Source organism: Macaca mulatta, chromosome 15, assembly GCF_049350105.2.
Source record: "Macaca mulatta isolate MMU2019108-1 chromosome 15, T2T-MMU8v2.0, whole genome shotgun sequence".
Classification (NCBI taxonomy): Eukaryota; Metazoa; Chordata; class Mammalia; order Primates; family Cercopithecidae; genus Macaca; species Macaca mulatta.
Genome location: NC_133420.1, coordinates 36705177 through 36717535, shown reverse-complemented (window position 1 = coordinate 36717535; position 12359 = coordinate 36705177). Strand labels below are relative to the sequence as shown.

The following is a 12359-nucleotide window of genomic DNA, read 5'->3' as shown; positions in this document are numbered from 1 at the left end:
TCTGCCCCCTTCAGCCTCCCAAAGTTCTGGGATTACAGGCATGAGCCAGTGCACCTGGCCCCAAATGCATTATTCAACTGAGGTGAGTGCCCTGTGACAGCAATGACAAAAGCCCCTCTCCACATTGAGTCATCCCCTTACTCTGAGCTCCACAGACTTTTGGAGGGCTGAGTGAGCTGTCTCACATGTCACCTTGCTGTTGGCTATAGGAATACCCTCACCAGCCTGTCACTCTCCTCTCAAGTATGCCTCTGGTCTTCTGAACTGCATCAATTTACATATGAGACAACTGAGACACAGAGGAGGAAAAATGACTGACTCAGGGCCACTTGGCAACAAAGTGAGAAATAGGGAGTTGTAGCAAGGTGTCCAACAGTTCCCTGGGACAAGGGGCCTCTTAACCACAGCTCAGGAAATTGAAGAGTGCAGGCTATAGGGTGTTGTCAACTGTCTTCTTCCTGAGTTTCCTTATCTGTGCTGGAGACAACCCCAGAAACCTCTGCCAGAGATGGCCACATCACTGTCCTTACCTCCCCTGCTGCTCTTGAATGGTTCTTTTTCTTTTTCTTTTCTTTTTTTTGAGATAGAGTCTTGCTCTGTTGTCTAGGCTGTAGTGCAGTGGCACGATCTTGACTCACTGAAACCTCCACCTCCCGGCTCCAAGCGATTCCGTGCCTCAGCCTCCTGGCCTCCTGAGTAGCTGGGATTACAGGAACGTGCCACCACACCCAGCTAATTTATTTATTTATTTGTTTGTTTGTTTGTTTGTTTGTTTTTTGAGATGGAGTTTCACTCTTGTTGCGCAGTCTGGAGTGCAATGGCATGATCTCAGCTCACTGCAACCTCCACCTTCCAGCTTCAAGCAATTCTCCTGCCTCAGCCTCCCATGGTGGCACACGACTGGCTAATTTTTGTATTTTTAGTAGAGACGAGGTTTCGCCATGTTGGCCAGGCTGGTCTCGAGCTCCTGAGCTCAGGCAATCCACCTGCCTCAGCTTCTCAAAGTGCTAAGATTACAGGTGTGAGCCACTGCACCCGGCCTCTTGAATGGTTCTGAGATGCCGCGGTGGGCTTTCGGATGTGGGCACAGAAACGCCAGTGGGATGTGACGAGCATCACAGGTGGACCCAGGATACAGCAGGCACTAAATTCAGAAAGAACATCCCTCACTCAAGCATAAACATAAAACAGTTCAGAAAGTGGGCAAAAGCTCTGAAAATGAGCTCCACTCATGAAGCATTACAGGCGACATGGGCTTGTTCTGCAGAATGCAGTTTGAAAGCCCCGATTCCACCCCTGGCCTCTGCCCTTCCAGTGTGCTTAGCACCTTAATTAGCCTAGGAGTTCTTGGTAAGTAGCATCTGCCCTCTTCAGTGGTTTACTTCCTTCTTCATGCATGTTGGCAGCAATGTGTGTCTTTTTGTGTCTCTGCTTAGCACTTCAAGTTGAGAAGTGGCTTTGAGGTTTTTCTTCTCTGGGTGTGACTTTCTATTATTCACAATGAAAAGCCCTCAGGCTGCTCTATCTGTGGGGCCTAGGCAGGGTGCCTCCACTTGCTGAACTGCTGTTAGCAAGTTGGGCAAAAAAGTACCCCAAATTCAACCTGGGGTACTTTCCTGCTGTCCACCGGCAGGGTGAGATTTCATTTCCAGGCCCCCTTGTGTTTGTCAGTAGGGCCATGTCACTAGTCTGGCCAATAAGATGGGAATGGGCCCATCTTATGGGAAGGAGCATTTAATTGCTAATGTAAGGCCTTCTAGGGCCCTCTTTCTCTGAGCCATGGAGTATATTCAAGAAGGTGACTGCCCCCAGCTGACTCAAGATGCTTATATTAATTGGAGTAAGAAGTGAACATTTGGCCGGGCGCGGTGGCTCAGGCCTGTAATCCCAGCACTTTGGGAGGCCGAGACGGGCAGATTACGAGGTGAGGAGATGGAGACCATCCTGGCTAACATGGTGAAACCCCGTCTCTACTAAAAAATACAAAAAACTAGCCGGGCGAGGTGGTGGGCGCCTGTAGTCCCAGCTACTCGGGAGGCTGAGGCAGGAGAATGGCATAAACCCAGGAGGCGGAGCTTGCAGTGAGCTGAGATCCGGCCACTGCACTCCAGCCTGGGCCACAAAGCAAGACTCCGTCTCAAAAAAAAAAAAAAAAAAAAAAAAAAAAGAAGTGAACATTTTTGGCCAGGTGCGATGGCTCACACCTGTAATCACAGCACTTTGGGAGGCTGAGGCAGGCGGATCATGAGGTCAGGAGTTCAAGACAGTCCTGGCCAACATGGTGAAACCCCATCTCTACTAAAAATACAAAAATTAGCTGGGTGTCGTGGCGCATGCCTATAATCCCAGCTACTCAGGAGGCTGAGGCAGGAGAATCGCTTGAATCAGGGAGTCGGAAGTTGCAGTGAGTAGAGATCGCGCCACTGCACTCCAACCTGGCACCAGAGTGAGACTCTGTCTCAAAAAAAGTGAACCTTTGTGCTTAGTGCAGTGGCTCATGCCTGTAATCCCAACACTTTGGGAGACCAAGGTGGAAGGATCACTTGAGTCTAGGAGTTTGAGACCAGCTTGGGCAACATAATGAGACTCCAGCTCTACCAAAAAATTTTTTTTTAATTTTAATATAAATTAAGTTAAATTTAAATTAGTCAGTGAGGTGGGGCATGCATGTAATCCCAGCTACTTAGGAGGCTGAGGTGGGAAGATCACTTGAGCCCAGGAGTTCGAGGCTGCAAACAGCATTGCTACACCACTGCACTCCAGCCTGGGTGATAGAAGGAGACCCTGTCTAAAAATAAAACTTAAACAGAAGAAAGAAGGAGAAGGAGGAGAAGGAGGAGAAGGAGAGAAGGAGGAGGAGGAGGAGGAAGAGGGGGAGGAGGAGAAGGAGAAGGAAGAAAGAAGAAGGAAGAAGAAGAAGACCGGACACGGTGGCTCACGCCTGTAATCCCAGCACTTTCAAAGGCTGAGGTGGGCGGATCATCTGAGGTCAGGAGTTTGAGACTAGCCTGGACAACATGGTGAAACCCCATCTCAACTAAAAATACAAAAATTAGCCAGGCTTGGTATTATGCACCTGTAATCCCGGCTACTAGGGACACTGAGGCAGGAGAATTGCTTGAACCCAGGAGGCAGAGGTTGCAGTGAACCAAAATCCCACGGCCACACTCTAGCCTGGGCAACAGAGCCAGACTCCATCTCAAAAAAAAAAAAAAAAAAAAAGAAGCAGCAGCAAACCTTTTTGGTTTTGGCCCATAAGATTAGGGGTTTCTTGTCACTGCAGCATAACACACACCCACCCTGACAGCTGCACTGCTGGCCTCACAGAGAGTAGGAGAGTGTCTGGGTATTAGTCTACCCCCTTCGCTATAAAACCTGTACCTCCTCTTTAATGACAGTCCTGCATGAATTAAGGAAAGTGAAGTGGATGCAAAACATTTCTCCAAGGTACTATGGAGATTTTCTCCTCCTTAAGTCCCAAAGATAGGTGAACATTCAGCTGAACTGGAAAGGAGTTGTAAGAAAGTTCAGAGTGTTCTCTCCGGCCTCCCTTTCCTATGAAATAGGAAGAAGATAAATCATTTGGTCCAAATAGGACAGCTTAAGGGACACCCAGTTGAGGAGCAGAAGCCGTGAGCACTGGGAGGGGACACTGACAAGAAGTACATAGGGTGCCGAGCAGCACTACAGCCCTACTGGGGCTGCAAAGGGCCAGACCCGCAGTCTCATTCACCAGCCCAGGGGACAGTGGCAGGGACAGTAACCCGCTAGAGTCATCGCAGTTAGGGACTGACTGGTCAAGTCAGAAATGAATGGGCCTGGCGCAGCGGCTCAGGCCTGTGATCCATTTTGGAGGCCAAGGCAGGAGGATGGCTGGAATACTAGAGTTCGAGACCAGCCGAGCAACATAGTAAGACCCTGTCACTACTAAAAATAAATTTAAAAAAAAATAGTCAAGTATGGTGGCTCATGCCTGTGGTCCCAACTACTCGGAAGGCTGGGGTGGGAAGATCACTTGAGCCCAGGAGGCTGAGGCTGCAGTGAGCCATGATTGTGCCATTGCACTCCAGCCTGGGTGACAGAGTGAGACCCTGTCTCCAAAAAAAAAAGCAACAATGAGTATATGTTTTGACTGGCTGGCCACGGGACGGAGGGGAGTGGAGCTCCCTGTGAAGTGGATTCTACAATTATCCCCATTTTACAGAGAAGGAAACCAAGGCTCAGAAAGGTGACATCTCTTGCCCAAGCTCAGATGGCAAAGGGCCAAAGCCAGAACTAATCCACGCGTGGCTGGCACAAAAGCTTAACCGTTACACTCTACTACACTCTACACTCAGCCAGAAGCAACTTCACTTTCTAAACTTTCCTTGGCCCTTTATTGGGCTCGTCATCTGCACCCTTTACTTCCGCCTTTAATGACTATCATTTATATACGTCTTTTCTCCTGTTCCAGACTGTAAACATCTTAATAGCAAGGATTTGTATCTTATAAAATAATATAATAATAACGATGATTATAATAGTAGTAGCAGCAGCAGCAGCAATTGTTGCACTATGTAGTGAGGGCGTACAACCAGGTTCTTAGCACCTTATGCTCATTAATCCATCAATGCTCATGAAGCAGGTACTGGAATCATCCCCTTTTTATGTGAATAGCTCAGTTGGGCCAAGGTGAGATTCAATCCCTAATATTAATACTTTGATGACTATATAGTTCTGTGAAAGGAAAATACATCTTGGGGCCCATAATCACTAAGCTAAAGGGAAAAGTCAAGCTGGAAACTGCGGCAAAGCTACCTCCCATTCCATTCAAAGTCACCCCCTGCTCACTGAGACAAATGCATATCTGATTGCTTCCTTTGGAGAGGCTCATCAGAAACTCAAAAGAAAAAGAAAGGTGGAGAACCTCTGCAGAGGCAGGTGCCTGGATTGCAGAGGCAGGATTCTGTCTCCATCTGTCCCATAGAATCCAGGGCTCCTGGCTGGTGTAGGGTAAAAGATTATTCTGCCATCTTTGTGCACAGGTGGAGAGCAACTAAGAGCTACTTTAACCCATCCACAGATTATAACTACAGCAGTGTTAGGCCATCTGTAACATTCATCATAATAATTAACAAGTCCCTTGTTTCCCCAACATAAAATCAATTTTTAGCATCCAGTGTGTTAACTGGAAAAGTGTCAGTTGTTGATCAAAAAATAGGTAACAGGATGGCTAGTAGTGGCTGCCTCTGGGTGTAATGCTAGTTAACCCCCAGCACCAGACTAGGAATCACTGAGGGTAGATTGGGTGACCCCCCACCCCAGACTTGCTTTCTTAGCACCTGGGCACTGGGCACTGGCTTGACCAAGGGAGCACTCACAAGACATTCCATACTGTATAAACTGAAGTTTTATAAAGTAAATTACAGGCATCCAAACAGGTACACCACATCACAAACCAGAACTCTGTGGATTTCAGCAAACCCCTGGGCTGAGAACCCACTACTGTAGGACTCTGGATAAGGTGTCTGGGAACAGTGTCCCTTAGCCAGACCAGGCTTTCCAGATGGGCAGTGCCGAGGCCTGAGGTCAGGACCCTCAGGCACCTGATGGGCTGTATGATTTTCCACAAGTTGCTGCTCCTGTTTGGGCCCCAGGTTTTATCCTCCCAGTGTGAGGGTTGTACTAGATCCACTTCTAGCCAATAAACAAATGCAAAGCCCCTACTGCGCATGTGGCATTGTGGGGAATGCAGGGATTCTACAAACCCTTTATCTCTCCCTGAGATGCTTACATTACATTCTACTGGGAGAGAAGGACCTGGAAATAATGAGCTGTTTGTTACATGGAACTGAAAGAAATATTAATAAATGTGAGTAGAGTTATGAGTTCCATGTTCTGGGGTCACAGAGGAAGGAGTAAGCCATCCTGAATGGGGCTGTGCAGACAGGCATCAAAGAGGAAGGGCTGGCTGGGTGCAGGGGCTCACGCCTGTAATCCCAGCACTCTGGGAGGCCAACGCAGGCAGATGGCTTCAGCCCAGGAGTTCAAGAGCAGGCTAGGCAACATGGTAAAACCCTGTCTCTACAAAAAATACAAAACTAACCAGGTGTGGTGGTATACACCTGCAGTTCCAGCTACTTGGGAGGCTGAGGTGGGAAGATTGCTTGAGCCCAGGAGGCAGAGGTTGCAGTGAGCTGAGATTACACCATTACATTCCAGCCTGGGCAATAGAGTCACATGGTACTTTTATGCTCATGTTCAAGCAGCGTTATTCACAATAACCAACAAGATAGAAAAAACTCAAATGTTCAACAGATGAATGAATAAACAAAGTGTGGGACATACATACAACAGACTGTTTCTCAGCATTAAAAAGGAAGGAAATTCTGAACCTTGAAGACATTATGCTAAGTGAAATAAACCAGACTCCAAAAGACAAATATTGTATGATTCCACTTACATGAGGTATCTAGAATAATCAACTTCATAGAGACTGAAAGTAGCATAGTGGCTACGAGGGGCTGGGGGAAGGGAGGAATGGGATGTTACTGTTTAATTGGCACAGGGCTGTTGTTTGGAATTATGGAAAAGTTCTGGAGATGGATAGTGATGATGGTTGTGCAATGTTATGAATGTACTGAATGCTGCCATACTGTACACCTCGGAAGGGTTAAAATGCCACAATTAGATACCATCTTATACCACTCAGAATGGCCATTACTAAAAAGTCAAAAAACAACAGATATTGGCAAGGATGTGGAGAAAAAGAGAATCCTTATACACTGTTGATGGGAACGTAAATTAGTATAACCTCTATGAAAAACAGCATGGAGTCCGGGTGCGGTGACTCACGCCTGTAATCCCACCACTATGAGAGGCCGAGGCAGGTGGATCTCTCTGTCAGGAGTTCGAGACCAGCCTGGCCAACATGGCGAAACCCTGTTTCTACTAAAAATATAAAAAAATTAGCCGGGTGTGGTGGTATGTGCCTGTAATGCCAGCTACTTGGGAGGCTGAGGTAGGAGAATTCCTTAAACCCGGGAGATGGAGGTTGCAGTGAGCCGAGATAGTGCCATCACACTCCAGCCTGGGTGACAGAGTGAGACTCTGTCTCAACAACAAAAACAACAGCAACTACAACAACAAAAGACACCAGCACTCATGTTTATCACAGTGCTATTCACAATGGCAAAGTAATAGAATCAACTTAAATGCCCATCAGTGGATAACTGGATACAGAAAATGAGACACACACACACACACACACACACACACACACACACGCACACCATGGAATACTATGCAGCCATAAAAAAGAGTGAAATCATGTCTTTTGCAGCCACATGGATAGAGCTGGAGGCCATTATCCTCAGTGAAATAACTCAAAAACAGAAAATCAAATACCACATATTCTCTTATAAGTGGGAGCTAAACAATGGATACACATGGACATACAAAAATAGACACTGGAGACTCCAATAGGTGGGTGGAGTTTGGAGGAAGATGAGGGTTAAAAAATTACCTATTGAGGCCAGGCGCAGAGGCTCATGCCTGTAATTCCAGCACTTTGGGAGGCTGAGGCGGGCAGATTATTTGAAGTCAGGAGTTTGAGACCAGCCTAACCAACATGGTAAAACCCCGTCTCTACTGAAAAAACAAAACTAAGCTGGGTGTGGTGGTGAGGGCCTACAGTCCCAGCTACTTGAGAGGCTGAAGCAGGAGAATCGCTTGAACCTGGGAGGCAGAGGTTGCAGAGAGTTGAGATCTCGCCACTTCGCTCCAGCCTGGGTGACAGAACGAGACTCCATCTCAAAAACAAAAAAACAAAAAACAAAAAAAACCCCCAAAAACCTATTGAGTACAATGTTCACTATTTGGGTGATACGCACACTAAAAGTCCAGACCTCACCACTATGCAGTATATCCATGTAACAAAACTGCATTCGTACCCACTGAATCTATTAAAAAATTATAAAAAGGGTTAAAATAGTAAAGTTCATGTTATGTATATTTTACGACAATCAAAAAAAAAAAAAAAATTCTGGCCAGAACTAGATTCACATGGCAACAGTAGTGAACGCCGGGCAAGGAGATTGTGGGAGAGTGGTCTGTTTTTCCCTTCTACCTCTCTGCATTTTTCTTTTTTTTTTTTTTTGAGACGGAGTCTCACTCTGTCACCCAGTCTGAAGTAGCTGGGATTACAGGCATGCGCCACCATGCCCAGCTAATTTTTGTATTTTTAGTAGAGACGGGGTTTTACCATTTTGGTCAGACTGGTCTCAAACTCCTGACCTCAGGTGATCCACCTGCTTCAGCCTCCCAAAGTACTGGGATTATAGGCCCCGTCGCTCTCTACATTTTTCAAATGTTCTGCAATGAGAACATATTACTTTTGTAATCAGACAGAAAGTTATTTAAGTAAATAAATCTGCTGGTTCTCTGACACTGAAAAAAATGCATTGTTGATATTATATAAATGTGAGTGATACCTTCCTTATATAACACAGGGAGCCAAGTTCAAGGATGCCAACTGAAGTACACACCAAGCTGCTCAGTCAAAATAAATGACATGCAGAGTGGTCCTTCTCTCTAAGACTAGCTGTTCTTTTCTATATTTAAGGCAATTTAAAACAAAACCGGAACCAAAATAAACCTTCTAATGAGCCTCCCCAAAAGCCGTCTGGCTTGGAAAAGCTCAAACACAAACTGAAGAGAAACAGAGCTACAGAAAAGCAAGGAACAGCCAGTGTTTCTCCAGGACATTAACTTACTGCCCCTGGGAAAGTGACTCTGGCTGTGAATTTCTGTTCCTTCTGCTTCCGGAAAATAGTCCGGTGTAGAATGGAATTTGGAATCCAGAAGAGGCTCATGATTTTATTCATTGCAAATCCATTTTCCCACCCCAGATAAATGCTGAACAAATATTAAAAGAATACGAGTTTGAAGGGCAACCAGCGGGTCTGCCTGCCAGAGTGTCCTTGGTCCAGGCCACATGGGCCCACCTTCCCTGGCTCCCCTGCCCTCTGCTCAGTGCTGACTACAAGGCAGGCAGACAGAATGGAGCCTCCAGGAAGACCGTGAGGAGCTGGGACAATCCCCCCAGAGTCCCCTACCCCACTGGCTATGTGACAGAGTCCTCAGGCAGCCTGCTTCAGAACTTCAGTATCCCGTCCTAACCAGTGAACGAACAGGATTTTGTAAGGTTGTTGTGAAGATTAAGTGTTGTCACGTGTAAAGTGTCTAGCATTATATTCCTTTGAAATACATGTCTTCGTGAGTTGATGGGGTAGAGGGAACTGCTAAAATGTAGCCAGTGCTGAGTGGTGGATGGTGGTGTATAGGAAAGCAGAGGGGTGGAGACAAGGTTTCCCAAACCTGGGACTCAGGCTGGGCTCTGGAGAGAAATGGGAGAGAGCCCAGCAGCCCACTCCCGCTCAGTGCTAGCCCCCAACACTGATTAGCACACACAAACACCTTTTATGGATGTCTGTATGGGATCAGCAGAGCAGGGCCCTGGGCTTTATTTTACACATGAAGATACAGAGGCTCAAGAAGCATGGAAGGGGGGATGGTCCGCTCCCCTCAGCACCCATATCCACCCACTTCCTCAGATCACATCTATGGAACGTGGGGAAGTGGACTGGGCAACAGCTTAGGTTTCTGCTAGGTCACCCATTCTAAGATTACATAATCTCAAAACAACACCACCACCACCAAAAACCCATTTGTGATTCCTGCACACGCCATGAACTAGGATAGGCGTTCATTCTCTAGGCCTTGGTTTCCGCACCCACAAAACAAAGGTTTAGGTGGAATCTTCTAGGCTCTTCCCCTCTGATAATTGTAATTCCAGTAAGTAAGGCTCTGCTTCCAAGCCCCTTGCCCTTCACCTAAAACTCCACTTAAGTCCAGGCTCACAAACAGGAAATGTGACAGAGCCTGATGAGTGGCCCATTTGAGTTTCTGAACTTTACAGCCAAAGCCAGGACTCCATGCCCCAAGACCTTTCTCAAACAGTGTAGGAGGATGACATTGTTGCTATCTGGCTGGACCACCTACACCACCCCAACGTGGGTCTGTTCTAGGAGGCCCGCAGTGTTGAATGAGCAGGTTCCCAGTCTCAGGAGGTCCCCTGGTGATTGGATCTGGGCAATCTGACATCAAAAACGTTCTCAGGAGTTTCCCAATACATAGAGGAGATAAGGAAGTACGGAACTGGTTCTGTCTGAAATAAGATAGAGAAGGGGCCAGAGCCCTGTCCTCTAGGTTCCCCTCCCCCATCACGGTGGCCCTTGAGGCAGGATGTCCGGCCTCACAAGACAGAGTTGAAATCTCCTGGACTGGGCAATCCTTAGGGACTCGTTCAGCTCTGCTTTATTCAGTCATTGAACACCAGTTACATGTAAATGATATAACTTAGATCTGCATGCTGCCCCCTATCTGGTAGAGGAGGCAAAATTCACCCAGAACTAACTCCGAAAGAGTAGAAAGTGCCTGGTGTAGTCAAAGAAGCACAGAAATGCAGCAGAATAACCCTGTCCTCCACACCCCCCACCCCCAGAGCCCTCCTTCACCATGCACTTTGCATTTCCTTACTCAGAGACTGGAAGGAAGGTCTGCACCAGCATCCTTATTTCACAATCGTGGAAACTGAGGCTCTGTCTGGGAAGGTGGCTCCTTACTGGATGCAGGCTCCACCCTACATCTCCTGCCTCCTGAGACACGTCTGTTTCCAGGTAAAGGAAGGAGGCAGCGAGACCGAAGGAGTGCAAACGAGGAGCAAAGCCTCAAAACAGCTGCCTCGGGTCTCGGTTCCTACCTGTGGTGAGGAGGGCCCTCACACCCGCGGCGCCTCCCTCTCCCTCCAGGCTGCCACAGCTGGAAGATCGAGGAATCTCAAATCCCTCTGTTTCTCTGGCTCTTTGCGCGCTGACATTTTTTTTTCTTCTTCTTCTTTTTACTATTTTTTGGATGCTCTTCGAGAGTTTGTGCAATCATTGTGTTTAGCTGTTTTCCTGCCATTTACAAACGCGGGGTGGTGCCCCTTTGGAGTAGGAGCGAGGTGGTTTGAAGAGATGGAGGAACCTCCCTCCTCCCATCGCTCCAGTGCAGCAGGCACCCCGGCTGCCAAAGTTAGTGTCGGAAACTTTCCCCATGCTGGGGGTCTGGATGAGTCCTCGGCTCTCCGAAACTCTGACATCTCCCTCTCTATTCCCCTGCTCATTGGGGTTCCTGCGACCCTCACTTTATCCCCCCACTCCCAGATTCCCCTTCCCAGAGGTGCCCCTTTCCTATCTTGTCCTGGGCGAGAGTCATTCCTCTGTCTTGTCCCACAGGCAAGGACAGACCCCTCACTCACTGCGACTTACTTGGTCGCATCCTGTGTCCCCTGCGTCTCCCCTCTCTTCCCCACCCCCACCCCGCGGACTCGTGGGGGAACCTCAGCCTGCAGCCCCTCAGGCTCCAGTCTCGGTAGGCGGGACAGAGGGAGGGACGGGCACAGGATGGGGACAGAGCGACAGAAACTGGGTCCGATTTGGCACCGAGGTAGCGACAAGAACAAAAGCAGGGACACAGCCAGGGCAGAAACTGGGCAGGGCCGGAGCAGCGGCCCGCCCCCACTCCCCTCACCACCCTAGCCCAAGCGTGGAGCCCTCCGTTCCGTGCCCTGCTCGTGGCCTCCGGGGACCTGGGCGGCGCCCTGCGGGACCCACCTGATCCGCAGAACCCTGGCACCCAGGACCGGCGCGCAGCGAGCGGGCTGAGCAGGACCGCGCCTAGCTCCCGGCCACCGCGGGGCCCGCCGCGCTGGGATCAGCTACCTCGCTGCCTCCGCCAGAGCGTGCGCCCGTACTCCTGCCCGTGGGCCGGCCGGCTGGGCGTCCGCTCTGGGCAGAGCGCAGCGGGCAGGGGCGCGAGGGACCGGCGAGCGCTGACAGCGGGCGGCGCACTGTGCCCGGCCGGCAGCGGTCGGTGCCAAGCCAGTCCCCGCCCTGGACACAGACAGCTGGGAGGCCGCCGCGTGAATGCATGAATGAGTGTGTGTGTGTGCCGGGGGCGCGGGTGTGTTTGTTTCATTTTCACTCAGGCAGAAAAAAGCCTGAAACCAGCAAAAAAAGAAAATAAAATCCCCGGTGAGAGTGACTGGGCCTCTTTTGCCTTCTTGGGCCTGCACGGGGTGGTGGTGGTGGTGTCAGTGATGGAGCGGGAACCCGGGGCGCTGGAGGATGGAGTGGGGTCTGTCACCCTGTGCTGCAGGGAGGGGCCGCGGTGCCCTGGCGCACCGCCAAACTCTGGGGAACCCAGAGCCTGGGAGATCTGATCCACGGTTTGTTTCCCGAGGAAGGAAGAGCGCGAATGTAGACAGCGGCAGGCCG

At 49.1% G+C, this 12359-nt stretch overlaps 1 pseudogene across 1 annotated transcript in view; it reads right to left on the bottom strand.

Moving 5' to 3' along the window:
* GGTA1 (glycoprotein alpha-galactosyltransferase 1 (inactive)) overlaps nt 1-11740 on the bottom strand; it is a 59901-nt pseudogene extending 48161 nt beyond the window's left edge. The window contains 1 exon segment of the transcript NR_132147.3: nt 11697-11740. The product of NR_132147.3 is annotated as a glycoprotein alpha-galactosyltransferase 1 (inactive) (transcript).
* Between the last annotated feature and the right edge of the window lie 619 nt (nt 11741-12359).